The sequence below is a fragment of the Channa argus genome, unplaced genomic scaffold (assembly GCF_033026475.1).
Source record: "Channa argus isolate prfri unplaced genomic scaffold, Channa argus male v1.0 Contig020, whole genome shotgun sequence".
Classification (NCBI taxonomy): Eukaryota; Metazoa; Chordata; class Actinopteri; order Anabantiformes; family Channidae; genus Channa; species Channa argus.
The window spans coordinates 113,748-131,989 of NW_027125239.1; the positions used below are offsets into that span (position 1 = coordinate 113,748).

The following is an 18,242-nucleotide window of genomic DNA, read 5'->3' on the forward strand; positions in this document are numbered from 1 at the left end:
CTGACCCCCTAGACAGGGGCGTAACAGACCAGTACAGTTATAGTACTTTGTACTTTGCCACATTTATCTTCTTCTTAGCAAGTGTCATGCATTCTGCTTCTCCAGCGTTTTTAAGAGCTGTTGATGATGTCAAATGCAGCTTACGGCCCCACCGCTCTCTAAGCGCTCGATCTCGTCCGATCTCGGCAGCCAAATAGAGCCGAGCCTGGTTAGTACTTGGTAGGAAGACCGCCTGGGAATACCAGGTGCTGTAAGCTTTTTTGCTTAGGTTTACGGGCAGCACAAGCTGGTGTTACTGCCTATTTATTCATAGAAATTGTTCTATATTTTCATCAAATTTTGTTCTTTCATTGCTGTTTTGCTACTTTATTGGTTTGCCAACCATCGTGCTTCATTACTAGTAGACCATGTTACGGTCCTGGCCATATGTGTTGTTTTTATTTTTTTGTTCTTATAGGTGCCCTGCCTGATTGGCCGGATTGGGGGGCAGTACAGGAAGCTGATTGGTCCATCCTACACTTCCTGGAGTTTTAAAAGTACGGTTCCCAACAGCTAGCGAGGCTCTTTCTGGCATCAGCACCTGTTTGCTGTTCTTGGTTTCCAAACCTTATTTAGCATTTTTGAATTGTTAGGTTTTGTGCCGTGGTTTTGTTTATAAATTGTATATTTTGTAAATAGTATTAAATCTGTAGGGGTGAACTGCCATTTTCTTTGGACTGTTTTCACATTAGGGAGTTAGGGTTAGCGACTGTCTTTTGGTTTGTTTATTTCTATCAGGCTAGCTAGCACTTTCTGTGGGAAATGGCTTATTTTGTTTATTATGTTGGCCTTGGTTCGCCCTGAGTTGTAGTGTCATGTTTTGTTTGACACTTTCTTTCGTTTAAAATAAATATCATTCTGTTGGAACATCTCGATCCTGGATTTTGGTTTGGGGATCGGAGAGGGAACATGCTAATTTATCTTTGTATGTTGCACCCTGACCCCCTAGACAGGGGCGTAACAGACCAGTACAGTTATAGTACTTTGTACTTTGCCACATTTATCTTCTTCTTAGCAAGTGTCATGCATTCTGCTTCTCCAGCGTTTTTAAGAGCTGTTGATGATGTCAAATGCAGCTTACGGCCACACTGCTCTCTAAGCGCCCGATCCCGTCCGATCTCAGCAGCCAAATATGGCCGGGCCTTGTTAGTACTTGGTAGGAAGACCGCCTGGGAATACCAGGTGCTGTAAGCTTCTTTGCTTGGGTTTACGGGCAGCACAAGCTGGTGTTACTGCCTATTTATTCATAGAAATTGTTCTATATTTTCATCAAATTTTGTTCTTTCATTGCTGTTTTGCTACTTTATTGGTTTGCCAACCATCGTGCTTCATTACTAGTAGACCATGTTACAGTCCTGGCCATATGTGTTGTTTTTATTTTCTTGTTCTTATAGGTGCCCTGCCTGATTGGCCGGATTGGGGGGCAGTACAGGAAGCTGATTGGTCCATCCTACACTTCCTGGAGTTTTAAAAGTACGGTTCCCAACAGCTAGCGAGGCTCTTTCTGGCATCAGTACCTGTTTGCTTTTCTTGGTTTCCAAACCTTATTTAGCATTTTTGAATTGTTAGGTTTTGTGCCGTGGATTTGTTTATAAATTGTATATTTTGTAAATAGTATTAAATCTGTAGGGGTGAACTGCCATTTTCTTTGGAGTGTTTTCACATTAGGGAGTTAGGGTTAGCGACTATCTTTTGGTTTGTTTATTTCTATCAGGCTAGCTAACACTTTCGGTGGGAAATGGCTTATTTTGTTTATTATGTTGGCCTTGGTTCGCCCTGAGTTGTAGAGTCATGTTTTGTTTGACACTTTCTTTCGTTTAAAATAAATATCATTCTGTTGGAACATCTCAATCCTGGATTTTGGTTTGAGGATCGGAGAGGGAACATCCAAATTTATCTTTGTCTGTTTCACCCTGACCCCCTAGACAGGGGCGTAACAGACCAGTACAGTTATAGTACTTTGTACTTTGCCATATTTATCTTCTTCTTAGCAAGTGTCATGCATTCTGCTTCTCCAGCGTTTTTAAGAGCTGTTGATGATGTCAAATGCAGCTTACGGCCACACCGCTCTCTAAGCGCCCGATCTCGTCCGATCTCGGCAGCCAAATAGAGCCGGGCCTGGTTAGTACTTGGTAGGAAGACCGCCTGGGAATACCAGGTGCTGTAAGCTTTTTTGCTTGGGTTTACGGGCAGCACAAGCTGGTGTTACTGCCTATTTATTCATAGAAATTATTCTATATTTTCATCAAATTTTGTTCTTTCATTGCTGTTTTGCTACTTTATTGGTTTGCCAACCATCGTGCTTCATTACTAGTAGACCATGTTACGGTCCTGGCCATATGTGTTGTTTTTATTTTCTTGTTCTTATAGGTGCCCTGCCTGATTGGCCGGATTGGGGGGCAGTACAGGAAGCTGATTGGTCCATCCTACACTTCCTGGAGTTTTAAAAGTACGGTTCCTAACAGCAAGCGAGGCTCTTTCTGGCATCAGCACCTGTTTGCTGTTCTTGGTTTCCAAACCTTATTTAGCATTTTTGAATTGTTAGGTTTTGTGACGTGGTTTTGTTATAAATTGTATATTTTGTAAATAGTATTAAATCTGTAGGGGTGAACTGCCATTTTCTTTGGACCGTTTTCACATTAGGGAGTTAGGGTTAGCGACTGTCTTTTGGTTTGTTTATTTCTATCAGGCTAGCTAGCACTTTCTGTGGGAAATGGCTTATTTTGTTTATTATGTTGGCCTTGGTTCGCCCTGAGTTGTTTTTCATTTTTTGTTTGTCACTTTCTTTCGTTTAAAATAAATATCATTCTGTTGGAACATCTCGATCCTGGATTTTGGTTTGGGGATCGGAGAGGGAACATGCTAATTTATCTTTGTATGTTGCACCCTGACCCCCTAGACAGGGGCGTAAAAGACCAGTACAGTTATAGTACTTTGTACTTTGCCACATTTATCTTCTTCTTAGCAAGTGTCATGCATTCTGCTTCTCCAGCGTTTTTAAGAGCTGTTGATGATGTCAAATGCAGCTTACGGCCACACCGCTCTCTAAGCGCCCGATCTCGTCCGATCTCGGCAGCCAAATAGAACCGGGCCTGGTTAGTACTTGGTAGGAAGACCGCCTGGGAATACCAGGTGCTGTAAGCTTTTTTGCTTGGGTTTACGGGCAGCACAAGCTGGTGTTACTGCCTATTTATTCATAGAAATTGTTCTATATTTTCATCAAATTTTGTTCTTTCATTGCTGTTTTGCTACTTTATTGGTTTGCCAACCATCGTGCTTCATTACTAGTAGACCATGTTACGGTCCTGGCCATATGTGTTGTTTTTATTTTCTTGTTCTTATAGGTGCCCTGCCTGATTGGCCGGATTGGGGGGCAGTACAGGAAGCTGATTGGTCCATCCTACACTTCCTGGAGTTTTAAAAGTACGGTTCCCAACAGCTAGCGAGGCTCTTTCTGGCATCAGCACCTGTTTGCTGTTCTTGGTTTCCAAACCTTATTTAGCATTTTTGAATTGTTAGGTTTTGTGCCGTGGTTTTGTTTATAAATTGTATATTTTGTAAATAGTATTAAATCTGTAGGGGTGAACTGCCATTTTCTTTGGAGTGTTTTCACATTAGGGAGTTAGGGTTAGCGACTGTCTTTTGGTTTGTTTATTTCTATCAGGCTAGCTAGCACTTTCTGTGGGAAATGGCTTATTTTGTTTATTATGTTGGCCTTGGTTCGCCCTGAGTTGTAGTGTCATGTTTTGTTTGACACTTTCTTTCGTTTAAAATAAATATCATTCTGTTGGAACATCTCGATCCTGGATTTTGGTTTGGGGATCGGAGAGGGAACATGCTAATTTATCTTTGTATGTTGCACCCTGACCCCCTAGACAGCGGCGTAACAGACCAGTACAGTTATAGTACTTTGTACTTTGCCACATTTATCTTCTTCTTAGCAAGTGTCATGCATTCTGCTTCTCCAGCGTTTTTAGGAGCTGTTGATGATGTCAAATGCAGCTTACGGCCACACCGCTCTCTAAGCGCCCGATCTCGTCCGATCTCGGCAGCCAAATAGAGCCGGGCCTGGTTAGTACTTGGTAGGAAGACCGCCTGGGAATACCAGGTGCTGTAAGTTTTTTTGCTTGGGTTTACGGGCAGCACAAGCTGGTGTTACTGCCTATTTATTCATAGAAATTGTTCCATATTTTCATCAAATTTTGTTCTTTCATTGCTGTTTTGCTACTTTATTGGTTTGTCAACCATCGTGCTTCATTACTAGTAGACCATGTTACGGTCCTGGCCATATGTGTTGTTTTTATTTTGTTGTTCTTATAGGTGCCCTGCCTTATCTGCCGGATTGGGGGGCAGTACAGGAAGCTGATTGGTCCATCCTTCACTTCCTGGAGTTTTAAAAGTACGGTTCCCAACAGCTAGCGAGGCTCTTTCTGGCAGCAGCACCTGTTTGCTGTTCTTGGTTTCCAAACCTTATTTAGCATTTTTGAATTGTTAGGTTTTGTGCCGTGGTTTTGTTTATAAATTGTATATTTTGTAAATAGTATTAAATCTGTAGGGGTGAACTGCCATTTTCTTTGGAGTGTTTTCACATTAGGGAGTTAGGGTTAGCGACTATCTTTTGGTTTGTTTATTTTTATCAGGCTAGCTAACACTTTCTGTGGGAAATGGCTTATTTTGTTTATTATGTTGGCCTTGGTTCGCCATGAGTTTTAGTGTCATGTTTTGTTTGACACTTTCTTTCGTTTAAAATAAATATCATTCTGTTGGAACATCTCAATCCTGGATTTTGGTTTGAGGATCGGAGAGGGAACATCCAAATTTATCTTTGTATGTTTCACCCTGACCCCCTAGACAGGGGCGTAACAGACCAGTACAGTTATAGTACTTTGTACTTTGCCATATTTATCTTCTTCTTAGCAAGTGTCATGCAATCTGCTTCTCCAGCGTTTTTAAGAGCTGTTGATGATGTCAAATGCAGCTTACGGCCACACCGCTCTCTAAGCGCCCGATCTCGTCCGATCTCGGCAGCCAAATAGAGCCGGGCCTGGTTAGTACTTGGTAGGAAGACCGCCTGGGAATACCAGGTGCTGTAAGCTTTTTTGCTTGGGTTTACGGGCAGCACAAGCTGGTGTTACTGCCTATTTATTCATAGAAATTGTTCTATATTTTCATCAAATTTTGTTCTTTCATTGCTGTTTTGCTACTTTATTGGTTTGCCAACCATCGTGCTTCATTACTAGTAGACCATGTTACGGTCCTGGCCATATGTGTTGTTTTTATTTTCTTGTTCTTATAGGTGCCCTGCCTGATTGGCCAGATTGGGGGGCAGTACAGGAAGCTGATTGGTCCATCCTACACTTCCTGGAGTTTTAAAAGTACGGTTCCCAACAGCAAGCGAGGCTCTTTCTGGCATCAGCACCTGTTTGCTGTTCTTGGTTTCCAAACCTTATTTAGCATTTTTGAATTGTTAGGTTTTGTGACGTGGTTTTGTTATAAATTGTATATTTTGTAAATAGTATTAAATCTGTAGGGGTGAACTGCCATTTTCTTTGGACCGTTTTCACATTAGGGAGTTAGGGTTAGCGACTGTCTTTTGGTTTGTTTATTTCTATCAGGCTAGCTAGCACTTTCTGTGGGAAATGGCTTATTTTGTTTATTATGTTGGCCTTGGTTCGCCATGAGTTGTGTCATTTTTTGTTTGTCACTTTCTTTCGTTTAAAATAAATATCATTCTGTTGGAACATCTCGATCCTGGATTTTGGTTTGGGGATCGGAGAGGGAACATGCTAATTTATCTTTGTATGTTGCACCCTGACCCCCTAGACAGGGGCGTAACAGACCAGTACAGTTATAGTACTTTGTACTTTGCCACATTTATCTTCTTCTTAGCAAGTGTCATGCATTCTGCTTCTCCAGCGTTTTTAAGAGCTGTTGATGATGTCAAATGCAGCTTACGGCCCCACCGCTCTCTAAGCGCTCGATCTCGTCCGATCTCGGCAGCCAAATAGAGCCGAGCCTGGTTAGAACTTGGTAGGAAGACCGCCTGGGAATACCAGGTGCTGTAAGCTTTTTTGCTTAGGTTTACGGGCAGCACAAGCTGGTGTTACTGCCTATTTATTCATAGAAATTGTTCTATATTTTCATCAAATTTTGTTCTTTCATTGCTGTTTTGCTACTTTATTGGTTTGCCAACCATCGTGCTTCATTACTAGTAGACCATGTTACGGTCCTGGCCATATGTGTTGTTTTTATTTTCTTGTTCTTATAGGTGCCCTGCCTGATTGGCCGGATTGGGGGGCAGTACAGGAAGCTGATTGGTCCATCCTACACTTCCTGGAGTTTTAAAAGTACGGTTCCCAACAGCAAGCGAGGCTCTTTCTGGCATCAGCACCTGTTTGCTGTTCTTGGTTTCCAAACCTTATTTAGCATTTTTGAATTGTTAGGTTTTGTGACGTGGTTTTGTTATAAATTGTATATTTTGTAAATAGTATTAAATCTGTAGGGGTGAACTGCCATTTTCTTTGGACCGTTTTCACATTAGGGAGTTAGGGTTAGCGACTGTCTTTTGGTTTGTTTATTTCTATCAGGCTAGCTAGCACTTTCTGTGGGAAATGGCTTATTTTGTTTATTATGTTGGCCTTGGTTCGCCATGAGTTGTGTCATTTTTTGTTTGTCACTTTCTTTCGTTTAAAATAAATATCATTCTGTTGGAACATCTCGATCCTGGATTTTGGTTTGGGGATCGGAGAGGGAACATGCTAATTTATCTTTGTATGTTGCACCCTGACCCCCTAGACAGGGGCGTAACAGACCAGTACAGTTATAGTACTTTGTACTTTGCCACATTTATCTTCTTCTTAGCAAGTGTCATGCATTCTGCTTCTCCAGCGTTTTTAAGAGCTGTTGATGATGTCAAATGCAGCTTACGGCCCCACCGCTCTCTAAGTGCCCGATCTCGTCCGATCTCGGCAGCCAAATAGAGCCGGGCCTGGTTAGTACTTGGTAGGAAGACCGCCTGGGAATACCAGGTGCTGTAAGCTTTTTTGCTTGGGTTTACGGGCAGCACAAGCTGGTGTTACTGCCTATTTATTCATAGAAATTGTTCTATATTTTCATCAAATTTTGTTCTTTCATTGCTGTTTTGCTACTTTATTGGTTTGTCAACCATCGTGCTTCATTACTAGTAGACCATGTTACGGTCCTGGCCATATGTGTTGTTTTTATTTTGTTGTTCTTATAGGTGCCCTGCCTGATTGGCCGGATTGGGGGGCAGTACAGGAAGCTGATTGGTCCATCCTACACTTCCTGGAGTTTTAAAAGTACGGTTCCCAACAGCTAGCGAGGCTCTTTCTGGCATCAGCACCTGTTTGCTGTTCTTGGTTTCCAAACCTTATTTAGCATTTTTGAATTGTTAGGTTTTGTGCCGTGGTTTTGTTTATAAATTGTATATTTTGTAAATAGTATTAAATCTGTAGGGGTGAACTGCCATTTTCTTTGGACTGTTTTCACATTAGGGAGTTAGGGTTAGCGACTGTCTTTTGGTTTGTTTATTTCTATCAGGCTAGCTAGCACTTTCTGTGGGAAATGGCTTATTTTGTTTATTATGTTGGCCTTGGTTCGCCCTGAGTTGTAGTGTCATGTTTTGTTTGACACTTTCTTTCGTTTAAAATAAATATCATTCTGTTGGAACATCTCGATCCTGGATTTTGGTTTGGGTATCGGAGAGGGAACATGCTAATTTATCTTTGTATGTTGCACCCTGACCCCCTAGACAGGGGCGTAACAGACCAGTACAGTTATAGTACTTTGTACTTTGCCACATTTATCTTCTTCTTAGCAAGTGTCATGCATTCTGCTTCTCCAGCGTTTTTAAGAGCTGTTGATGATGTCAAATGCAGCTTACGGCCACACTGCTCTCTAAGCGCCCGATCCCGTCCGATCTCAGCAGCCAAATATGGCCGGGCCTTGTTAGTACTTGGTAGGAAGACCGCCTGGGAATACCAGGTGCTGTAAGCTTCTTTGCTTGGGTTTACGGGCAGCACAAGCTGGTGTTACTGCCTATTTATTCATAGAAATTGTTCTATATTTTCATCAAATTTTGTTCTTTCATTGCTGTTTTGCTACTTTATTGGTTTGCCAACCATCGTGCTTCATTACTAGTAGACCATGTTACAGTCCTGGCCATATGTGTTGTTTTTATTTTCTTGTTCTTATAGGTGCCCTGCCTGATTGGCCGGATTGGGGGGCAGTACAGGAAGCTGATTGGTCCATCCTACACTTCCTGGAGTTTTAAAAGTACGGTTCCCAACAGCTAGCGAGGCTCTTTCTGGCATCAGCACCTGTTTGCTTTTCTTGGTTTCCAAACCTTATTTAGCATTTTTGAATTGTTAGGTTTTGTGCCGTGGATTTGTTTATAAATTGTATATTTTGTAAATAGTATTAAATCTGTAGGGGTGAACTGCCATTTTCTTTGGAGTGTTTTCACATTAGGGAGTTAGGGTTAGCGACTATCTTTTGGTTTGTTTATTTCTATCAGGCTAGCTAACACTTTCGGTGGGAAATGGCTTATTTTGTTTATTATGTTGGCCTTGGTTCGCCCTGAGTTGTAGAGTCATGTTTTGTTTGACACTTTCTTTCGTTTAAAATAAATATCATTCTGTTGGAACATCTCAATCCTGGATTTTGGTTTGAGGATCGGAGAGGGAACATCCAAATTTATCTTTGTCTGTTTCACCCTGACCCCCTAGACAGGGGCGTAACAGACCAGTACAGTTATAGTACTTTGTACTTTGCCATATTTATCTTCTTCTTAGCAAGTGTCATGCATTCTGCTTCTCCAGCGTTTTTAAGAGCTGTTGATGATGTCAAATGCAGCTTACGGCCACACCGCTCTCTAAGCGCCCGATCTCGTCCGATCTCGGCAGCCAAATAGAGCCGGGCCTGGTTAGTACTTGGTAGGAAGACCGCCTGGGAATACCAGGTGCTGTAAGCTTTTTTGCTTGGGTTTACGGGCAGCACAAGCTGGTGTTACTGCCTATTTATTCATAGAAATTGTTCTATATTTTCATCAAATTTTGTTCTTTCATTGCTGTTTTGCTACTTTATTGGTTTGCCAACCATCGTGCTTCATTACTAGTAGACCATGTTACGGTCCTGGCCATATGTGTTGTTTTTATTTTCTTGTTCTTATAGGTGCCCTGCCTGATTGGCCGGATTGGGGGGCAGTACAGGAAGCTGATTGGTCCATCCTACACTTCCTGGAGTTTTAAAAGTACGGTTCCTAACAGCAAGCGAGGCTCTTTCTGGCATCAGCACCTGTTTGCTGTTCTTGGTTTCCAAACCTTATTTAGCATTTTTGAATTGTTAGGTTTTGTGACGTGGTTTTGTTATAAATTGTATATTTTGTAAATAGTATTAAATCTGTAGGGGTGAACTGCCATTTTCTTTGGACCGTTTTCACATTAGGGAGTTAGGGTTAGCGACTGTCTTTTGGTTTGTTTATTTCTATCAGGCTAGCTAGCACTTTCTGTGGGAAATGGCTTATTTTGTTTATTATGTTGGCCTTGGTTCGCCATGAGTTGTGTCATTTTTTGTTTGTCACTTTCTTTCGTTTAAAATAAATATCATTCTGTTGGAACATCTCGATCCTGGATTTTGGTTTGGGGATCGGAGAGGGAACATGCTAATTTATCTTTGTATGTTGCACCCTGACCTCCTAGACAGGGGCGTAACAGACCAGTACAGTTATAGTACTTTGTACTTTGCCACATTTATCTTCTTCTTAGCAAGTGTCATGCATTCTGCTTCTCCAGCGTTTTTAAGAGCTGTTGATGATGTCAAATGCAGCTTACGGCCCCACCGCTCTCTAAGTGCCCGATCTCGTCCGATCTCGGCAGCCAAATAGAGCCGGGCCTGGTTAGTACTTGGTAGGAAGACCGCCTGGGAATACCAGGTGCTGTAAGCTTTTTTGCTTGGGTTTACGGGCAGCACAAGCTGGTGTTACTGCCTATTTATTCATAGAAATTGTTCTATATTTTCATCAAATTTTGTTCTTTCATTGCTGTTTTGCTACTTTATTGGTTTGCCAACCATCGTGCTTCATTACTAGTAGACCATGTTACGGTCCTGGCCATATGTGTTGTTTTTATTTTGTTGTTCTTATAGGTGCCCTGCCTGATTGGCCGGATTGGGGGGCAGTACAGGAAGCTGATTGGTCCATCCTACACTTCCTGGAGTTTTAAAAGTACGGTTCCCAACAGCTAGCGAGGCTCTTTCTGGCATCAGCACCTGTTTGCTGTTCTTGGTTTCCAAACCTTATTTAGCATTTTTGAATTGTTAGGTTTTGTGCCGTGGTTTTGTTTATAAATTGTATATTTTGTAAATAGTATTAAATCTGTAGGGGTGAACTGCCATTTTCTTTGGACTGTTTTCACATTAGGGAGTTAGGGTTAGCGACTGTCTTTTGGTTTGTTTATTTCTATCAGGCTAGCTAGCACTTTCTGTGGGAAATGGCTTATTTTGTTTATTATGTTGGCCTTGGTTCGCCCTGAGTTGTAGTGTCATGTTTTGTTTGACACTTTCTTTCGTTTAAAATAAATATCATTCTGTTGGAACATCTCGATCCTGGATTTTGGTTTGGGGATCGGAGAGGGAACATGCTAATTTATCTTTGTATGTTGCACCCTGACCCCCTAGACAGGGGCGTAACAGACCAGTACAGTTATAGTACTTTGTACTTTGCCACATTTATCTTCTTCTTAGCAAGTGTCATGCATTCTGCTTCTCCAGCGTTTTTAAGAGCTGTTGATGATGTCAAATGCAGCTTACGGCCACACTGCTCTCTAAGCGCCCGATCCCGTCCGATCTCAGCAGCCAAATATGGCCGGGCCTTGTTAGTACTTGGTAGGAAGACCGCCTGGGAATACCACGTGCTGTAAGCTTCTTTGCTTGGGTTTACGGGCAGCACAAGCTGGTGTTACTGCCTATTTATTCATAGAAATTGTTCTATATTTTCATCAAATTTTGTTCTTTCATTGCTGTTTTGCTACTTTATTGGTTTGCCAACCATCGTGCTTCATTACTAGTAGACCATGTTACAGTCCTGGCCATATGTGTTGTTTTTATTTTCTTGTTCTTATAGGTGCCCTGCCTGATTGGCCGGATTGGGGGGCAGTACAGGAAGCTGATTGGTCCATCCTACACTTCCTGGAGTTTTAAAAGTACGGTTCCCAACAGCTAGCGAGGCTCTTTCTGGCATCAGCACCTGTTTGCTTTTCTTGGTTTCCAAACCTTATTTAGCATTTTTGAATTGTTAGGTTTTGTGCCGTGGATTTGTTTATAAATTGTATATTTTGTAAATAGTATTAAATCTGTAGGGGTGAACTGCCATTTTCATTGGAGTGTTTTCACATTAGGGAGTTAGGGTTAGCGACTATCTTTTGGTTTGTTTATTTCTATCAGGCTAGCTAACACTTTCGGTGGGAAATGGCTTATTTTGTTTATTATGTTGGCCTTGGTTCGCCCTGAGTTGTAGAGTCATGTTTTGTTTGACACTTTCTTTCGTTTAAAATAAATATCATTCTGTTGGAACATCTCAATCCTGGATTTTGGTTTGAGGATCGGAGAGGGAACATCCAAATTTATCTTTGTCTGTTTCACCCTGACCCCCTAGACAGGGGCGTAACAGACCAGTACAGTTATAGTACTTTGTACTTTGCCATATTTATCTTCTTCTTAGCAAGTGTCATGCATTCTGCTTCTCCAGCGTTTTTAAGAGCTGTTGATGATGTCAAATGCAGCTTACGGCCACACCGCTCTCTAAGCGCCCGATCTCGTCCGATCTCGGCAGCCAAATAGAGCCGGGCCTGGTTAGTACTTGGTAGGAAGACCGCCTGGGAATACCAGGTGCTGTAAGCTTTTTTGCTTGGGTTTACGGGCAGCACAAGCTGGTGTTACTGCCTATTTATTCATAGAAATTGTTCTATATTTTCATCAAATTTTGTTCTTTCATTGCTGTTTTGCTACTTTATTGGTTTGCCAACCATCGTGCTTCATTACTAGTAGACCATGTTACGGTCCTGGCCATATGTGTTGTTTTTATTTTCTTGTTCTTATAGGTGCCCTGCCTGATTGGCCGGATTGGGGGGCAGTACAGGAAGCTGATTGGTCCATCCTACACTTCCTGGAGTTTTAAAAGTACGGTTCCTAACAGCAAGCGAGGCTCTTTCTGGCATCAGCACCTGTTTGCTGTTCTTGGTTTCCAAACCTTATTTAGCATTTTTGAATTGTTAGGTTTTGTGACGTGGTTTTGTTATAAATTGTATATTTTGTAAATAGTATTAAATCTGTAGGGGTGAACTGCCATTTTCTTTGGACCGTTTTCACATTAGGGAGTTAGGGTTAGCGACTGTCTTTTGGTTTGTTTATTTCTATCAGGCTAGCTAGCACTTTCTGTGGGAAATGGCTTATTTTGTTTATTATGTTGGCCTTGGTTCGCCATGAGTTGTGTCATTTTTTGTTTGTCACTTTCTTTCGTTTAAAATAAATATCATTCTGTTGGAACATCTCGATCCTGGATTTTGGTTTGGGGATCGGAGAGGGAACATGCTAATTTATCTTTGTATGTTGCACCCTGACCCCCTAGACAGGGGCGTAACAGACCAGTACAGTTATAGTACTTTGTACTTTGCCACATTTATCTTCTTCTTAGTAAGTGTCATGCATTGTGCTTCTCTAGCGTTTTTAAGAGCTGTTGATGATGTCAAATGCAGCTTACGGCCAAACCGCTCTCTAAGCGCCCGATCTCGTCCGATCTCGGCAGCCAAATAGAGCCGGGCCTGGTTAGTACTTGGTAGGAAGACCGCCTGGGAATACCAGGTGCTGTAAGCTTTTTTGCTTGGGTTTACGGGCAGCACAAGCTGGTGTTACTGCCTATTTATTCATAGAAATTGTTCTATATTTTCATCAAATTTTGTTCTTTCATTGCTGTTTTGCTACTTTATTGGTTTGCCAACCATCGTTCTTCATTACTAGTAGACCATGTTACGGTCCTGGCCATATGTGTTGTTTTTATTTTCTTGTTCTTATAGGTGCCCTGCCTGATTGGCCGGATTGGGGGGCAGTACAGGAAGCTGATTGGTCCATCCTACACTTCCTGGAGTTTTAAAAGTACGGTTCCCAACAGCAAGCGAGGCTCTTTCTGGCATCAGCACCTGTTTGCTGTTCTTGGTTTCCAAACCTTATTTAGCATTTTTGAATTGTTAGGTTTTGTGACGTGGTTTTGTTATAAATTGTATATTTTGTAAATAGTATTAAATCTGTAGGGGTGAACTGCCATTTTCTTTGGACCGTTTTCACATTAGGGAGTTAGGGTTAGCGACTGTCTTTTGGTTTGTTTATTTCTATCAGGCTAGCTAGCACTTTCTGTGGGAAATGGCTTATTTTGTTTATTATGTTGGCCTTGGTTCGCCATGAGTTGTGTCATTTTTTGTTTGTCACTTTCTTTCGTTTAAAATAAATACCATTCTGTTGGAACATCTCGATCCTGGATTTTGGTTTGGGGATCGGAGAGGGAACATGCTAATTTATCTTTGTATGTTGCACCCTGACCCCCTAGACAGGGGCGTAACAGACCAGTACAGTTATAGTACTTTGTACTTTGCCACATTTATCTTCTTCTTAGTAAGTGTCATGCATTGTGCTTCTCTAGCGTTTTTAAGAGCTGTTGATGATGTCAAATGCAGCTTACGGCCAAACCGCTCTCTAAGCGCCCGATCTCGTCCGATCTCGGCAGCCAAATAGAGCCGGGCCTGGTTAGTACTTGGTAGGGAGACCGCCTGGGAATACCAGGTGCTGTAAGCTTTTTTGCTTGGGTTTACGGGCAGCACAAGCTGGTGTTACTGCCTATTTATTCATAGAAATTGTTCTATATTTTCATCAAATTTTGTTCTTTCATTGCTGTTTTGCTACTTTATTGGTTTGCCAACCATCGTGCTTCATTACTAGTAGACCATGTTACGGTCCTGGCCATATGTGTTGTTTTTATTTTCTTGTTCTTATAGGTGCCCTGCCTGATTGGCCGGATTGGGGGGCAGTACAGGAAGCTGATTGGTCCATCCTACACTTCCTGGAGTTTTAAAAGTACGGTTCCCAACAGCAAGCGAGGCTCTTTCTGGCATCAGCACCTGTTTGCTGTTCTTGGTTTCCAAACCTTATTTAGCATTTTTGAATTGTTAGGTTTTGTGACGTGGTTTTGTTATAAATTGTATATTTTGTAAATAGTATTAAATCTGTAGGGGTGAACTGCCATTTTCTTTGGACCGTTTTCACATTAGGGAGTTAGGGTTAGCGACTGTCTTTTGGTTTGTTTATTTCTATCAGGCTAGCTAGCACTTTCTGTGGGAAATGGCTTATTTTGTTTATTATGTTGGCCTTGGTTCGCCCTGAGTTGTAGTGTCATGTTTTGTTTGACACTTTCTTTCGTTTAAAATAAATATCATTCTGTTGGAACATCTCGATCCTGGATTATGGTTTGGAGACCGGAGAGGGAACATCCTAATTTATCTTTGTATGTTGCACCCTGACCCCCTAGACAGGGGCGTAACAGACCAGTACAGTTATAGTACTTTGTACTTTGCCACATTTATCTTCTTCTTAGCAAGTGTCATGCATTCTGCTTCTCCAGCGTTTTTAAGAGCTGTTGATGATGTCAAATGCAGCTTACGGCCACACCGCTCTCTAAGCGCCCGATCTCGTCCGATCTCGGCAGCCAAATAGAGCCGGGCCTGGTTAGTACTTGGTAGGAAGACCGCCTGGGAATACCAGGTGCTGTAAGCTTTTTTGCTTGGGTTTACGGGCAGCACAAGCTGGTGTTACTGCCTATTTATTCATAGAAATTGTTCTATATTTTCATCAAATTTTGTTCTTTCATTGCTGTTTTGCTACTTTATTGGTTTGCCAACCATCGTGCTTCATTACTAGTAGACCATGTTACGGTCCTGGCCATATGTGTTGTTTTTATTTTCTTGTTCTTATAGGTGCCCTGCCTGATTGGCCAGATTGGGGGGCAGTACAGGAAGCTGATTGGTCCATCCTACACTTCCTGGAGTTTTAAAAGTACGGTTCCCAACAGCAAGCGAGGCTCTTTCTGGCATCAGCACCTGTTTGCTGTTCTTGGTTTCCAAACCTTATTTAGCATTTTTGAATTGTTAGGTTTTGTGACGTGGTTTTGTTATAAATTGTATATTTTGTAAATAGTATTAAATCTGTAGGGGTGAACTGCCATTTTCTTTGGACCGTTTTCACATTAGGGAGTTAGGGTTAGCGACTGTCTTTTGGTTTGTTTATTTCTATCAGGCTAGCTAGCACTTTCTGTGGGAAATGGCTTATTTTGTTTATTATGTTGGCCTTGGTTCGCCATGAGTTGTGTCATTTTTTGTTTGTCACTTTCTTTCGTTTAAAATAAATATCATTCTGTTGGAACATCTCGATCCTGGATTTTGGTTTGGGGATCGGAGAGGGAACATGCTAATTTATCTTTGTATGTTGCACCCTGACCCCCTAGACAGGGGCGTAACAGACCAGTACAGTTATAGTACTTTGTACTTTGCCACATTTATCTTCTTCTTAGCAAGTGTCATGCATTCTGCTTCTCCAGCGTTTTTAAGAGCTGTTGATAATGTCAAATGCAGCTTACGGCCCCACCGCTCTCTAAGCGCTCGATCTCGTCCGATCTCGGCAGCCAAATAGAGCCGAGCCTGGTTAGAACTTGGTAGGAAGACCGCCTGGGAATACCAGGTGCTGTAAGCTTTTTTGCTTAGGTTTACGGGCAGCACAAGCTGGTGTTACTGCCTATTTATTCATAGAAATTGTTCTATATTTTCATCAAATTTTGTTCTTTCATTGCTGTTTTGCTACTTTATTGGTTTGCCAACCATCGTGCTTCATTACTAGTAGACCATGTTACGGTCCTGGCCATATGTGTTGTTTTTATTTTCTTGTTCTTATAGGTGCCCTGCCTGATTGGCCGGATTGGGGGGCAGTACAGGAAGCTGATTGGTCCATCCTACACTTCCTGGAGTTTTAAAAGTACGGTTCCCAACAGCAAGCGAGGCTCTTTCTGGCATCAGCACCTGTTTGCTGTTCTTGGTTTCCAAACCTTATTTAGCATTTTTGAATTGTTAGGTTTTGTGACGTGGTTTTGTTATAAATTGTATATTTTGTAAATAGTATTAAATCTGTAGGGGTGAACTGCCATTTTCTTTGGACCGTTTTCACATTAGGGAGTTAGGGTTAGCGACTGTCTTTTGGTTTGTTTATTTTTATCAGGCTAGCTAGCACTTTCTGTGGGAAATGGCTTATTTTGTTTATTATGTTGGCCTTGGTTCGCCCTGAGTTGTAGTGTCATGTTTTGTTTGACACTTTCTTTCGTTTAAAATAAATATCATTCTGTTGGAACATCTCGATCCTGGATTATGGTTTGGAGACCGGAGAGGGAACATCCTAATTTATCTTTGTATGTTGCACCCTGACCCCCTAGACAGGGGCGTAACAGACCAGTACAGTTATAGTACTTTGTACTTTGCCACATTTATCTTCTTCTTAGCAAGTGTCATGCATTCTGCTTCTCCAGCGTTTTTAAGAGCTGTTGATGATGTCAAATGCAGCTTACGGCCACACCGCTCTCTAAGCGCCCGATCTCGTCCGATCTCGGCAGCCAAATAGAGCCGGGCCTGGTTAGTACTTGGTAGGAAGACCGCCTGGGAATACCAGGTGCTGTAAGCTTTTTTGCTTGGGTTTACGGGCAGCACAAGCTGGTGTTACTGCCTATTTATTCATAGAAATTGTTCTATATTTTCATCAAATTTTGTTCTTTCATTGCTGTTTTGCTACTTTATTGGTTTGCCAACCATCGTGCTTCATTACTAGTAGACCATGTTACGGTCCTGGCCATATGTGTTGTTTTTATTTTCTTTTTCTTATAGGTGCCCTGCCTGATTGGCTGGATTGGGGGGCAGTACAGGAAGCTGATTGGTCCATCCTACACTTCCTGGAGTTTTAAAAGTACGGTTCCCAACAGCTAGCGAGGCTCTTTCTGGCATCAGCACCTGTTTGCTGTTCTTGGTTTCCAAACCGTATTTAGCATTTTTGAATTGTTAGGTTTTGTGCCGTGGTTTTGTTTATAAATTGTATATTTTGTAAATAGTATTAAATCTGTAGGGGTGAACTGCCATTTTCTTTGGACTGTTTTCACATTAGGGAGTTATGGTTAGCGACTGTCTTTTGGTTTGTTTATTTCTATCAGGCTAGCTAGCACTTTCTGTGGGAAATGGCTTATTTTGTTTATTATGTTGGCCTTGGTTCGCCCTGAGTTGTAGTGTCATGTTTTGTTTGACACTTTCTTTCGTTTAAAATAAATATCATTCTGTTGGAACATCTCGATCCTGGATTATGGTTTGGAGACCGGAGAGGGAACATCCTAATTTATCTTTGTATGTTGCACCCTGACCCCCTAGACAGGGGCGTAACAGACCAGTACAGTTATAGTACTTTGTACTTTGCCACATTTATCTTCTTCTTAGCAAGTGTCATGCATTCTGCTTCTCCAGCGTTTTTAAGAGCTGTTGATGATGTCAAATGCAGCTTACGGCCACACCGCTCTCTAAGCGCCCGATCTCGTCCGATCTCGGCAGCCAAATAGAGCCGGGCCTGGTTAGTACTTGGTAGGAAGACCGCCTGGGAATACCAGGTGCTGTAAGCTTTTTTGCTTGGGTTTACGGGCAGCACAAGCTGGTGTTACTGCCTATTTATTCATAGAAATTGTTCTATATTTTCATCAAATTTTGTTCTTTCATTGCTGTTTTGCTACTTTATTGGTTTGCCAAACATCGTGCTTCATTACTAGTAGACCATGTTACGGTCCTGGCCATATGTGTTGTTTTTATTTTCTTGTTCTTATAGGTGCCCTGCCTGATTGGCCGGATTGGGGGGCAGTACAGGAAGCTGATTGGTCCATCCTACACTTCCTGGAGTTTTAAAAGTACGGTTCCCAACAGCTAGCGAGGCTCTTTCTGGCATCAGCACCTGTTTGCTGTTCTTGGTTTCCAAACCGTATTTAGCATTTTTGAATTGTTAGGTTTTGTGCCGTGGTTTTGTTTATAAATTGTATATTTTGTAAATAGTATTAAATCTGTAGGGGTGAACTG

At 41.8% G+C, this 18,242-nt stretch overlaps 1 non-coding gene and 18 pseudogenes across 1 annotated transcript; all 19 read left to right on the top strand.

Annotated features, from left to right (window-relative positions):
- The first annotated feature begins 138 nt into the window (after positions 1–138).
- On the top strand, positions 139–257 carry LOC137114694 (5S ribosomal RNA; annotated as a pseudogene).
- An 857-nt stretch (positions 258–1,114) lies between these two features.
- On the top strand, positions 1,115–1,233 carry LOC137114728 (5S ribosomal RNA; annotated as a pseudogene).
- Positions 1,234–2,090: 857 nt separating this feature from the next.
- Positions 2,091–2,209, top strand: LOC137114675 (5S ribosomal RNA; annotated as a pseudogene).
- An 855-nt stretch (positions 2,210–3,064) lies between these two features.
- On the top strand, positions 3,065–3,183 carry LOC137114542 (5S ribosomal RNA; annotated as a pseudogene).
- Positions 3,184–4,040: 857 nt separating this feature from the next.
- On the top strand, positions 4,041–4,159 carry LOC137115210 (5S ribosomal RNA; annotated as a pseudogene).
- An 857-nt stretch (positions 4,160–5,016) lies between these two features.
- LOC137114686 (5S ribosomal RNA) lies at positions 5,017–5,135 on the top strand (annotated as a pseudogene).
- An 853-nt stretch (positions 5,136–5,988) lies between these two features.
- LOC137114747 (5S ribosomal RNA) lies at positions 5,989–6,107 on the top strand (annotated as a pseudogene).
- Positions 6,108–6,960: 853 nt separating this feature from the next.
- On the top strand, positions 6,961–7,079 carry LOC137114630 (5S ribosomal RNA; annotated as a pseudogene).
- An 857-nt stretch (positions 7,080–7,936) lies between these two features.
- LOC137114729 (5S ribosomal RNA) lies at positions 7,937–8,055 on the top strand (annotated as a pseudogene).
- Positions 8,056–8,912: 857 nt separating this feature from the next.
- LOC137114697 (5S ribosomal RNA) lies at positions 8,913–9,031 on the top strand (annotated as a pseudogene).
- Positions 9,032–9,884: 853 nt separating this feature from the next.
- Positions 9,885–10,003, top strand: LOC137114631 (5S ribosomal RNA; annotated as a pseudogene).
- Positions 10,004–10,860: 857 nt separating this feature from the next.
- On the top strand, positions 10,861–10,979 carry LOC137114795 (5S ribosomal RNA; annotated as a pseudogene).
- Positions 10,980–11,836: 857 nt separating this feature from the next.
- On the top strand, positions 11,837–11,955 carry LOC137114708 (5S ribosomal RNA; annotated as a pseudogene).
- Positions 11,956–12,808: 853 nt separating this feature from the next.
- LOC137115168 (5S ribosomal RNA) lies at positions 12,809–12,927 on the top strand (annotated as a pseudogene).
- An 853-nt stretch (positions 12,928–13,780) lies between these two features.
- Positions 13,781–13,899, top strand: LOC137114893 (5S ribosomal RNA). Its single transcript, XR_010913548.1, has one exon. It is a non-coding gene; the product is annotated as a 5S ribosomal RNA (ribosomal RNA).
- Positions 13,900–14,755: 856 nt separating this feature from the next.
- LOC137114720 (5S ribosomal RNA) lies at positions 14,756–14,874 on the top strand (annotated as a pseudogene).
- An 853-nt stretch (positions 14,875–15,727) lies between these two features.
- On the top strand, positions 15,728–15,846 carry LOC137114748 (5S ribosomal RNA; annotated as a pseudogene).
- Positions 15,847–16,702: 856 nt separating this feature from the next.
- LOC137114732 (5S ribosomal RNA) lies at positions 16,703–16,821 on the top strand (annotated as a pseudogene).
- Positions 16,822–17,678: 857 nt separating this feature from the next.
- LOC137114744 (5S ribosomal RNA) lies at positions 17,679–17,797 on the top strand (annotated as a pseudogene).
- Positions 17,798–18,242: the final 445 nt, after the last annotated feature.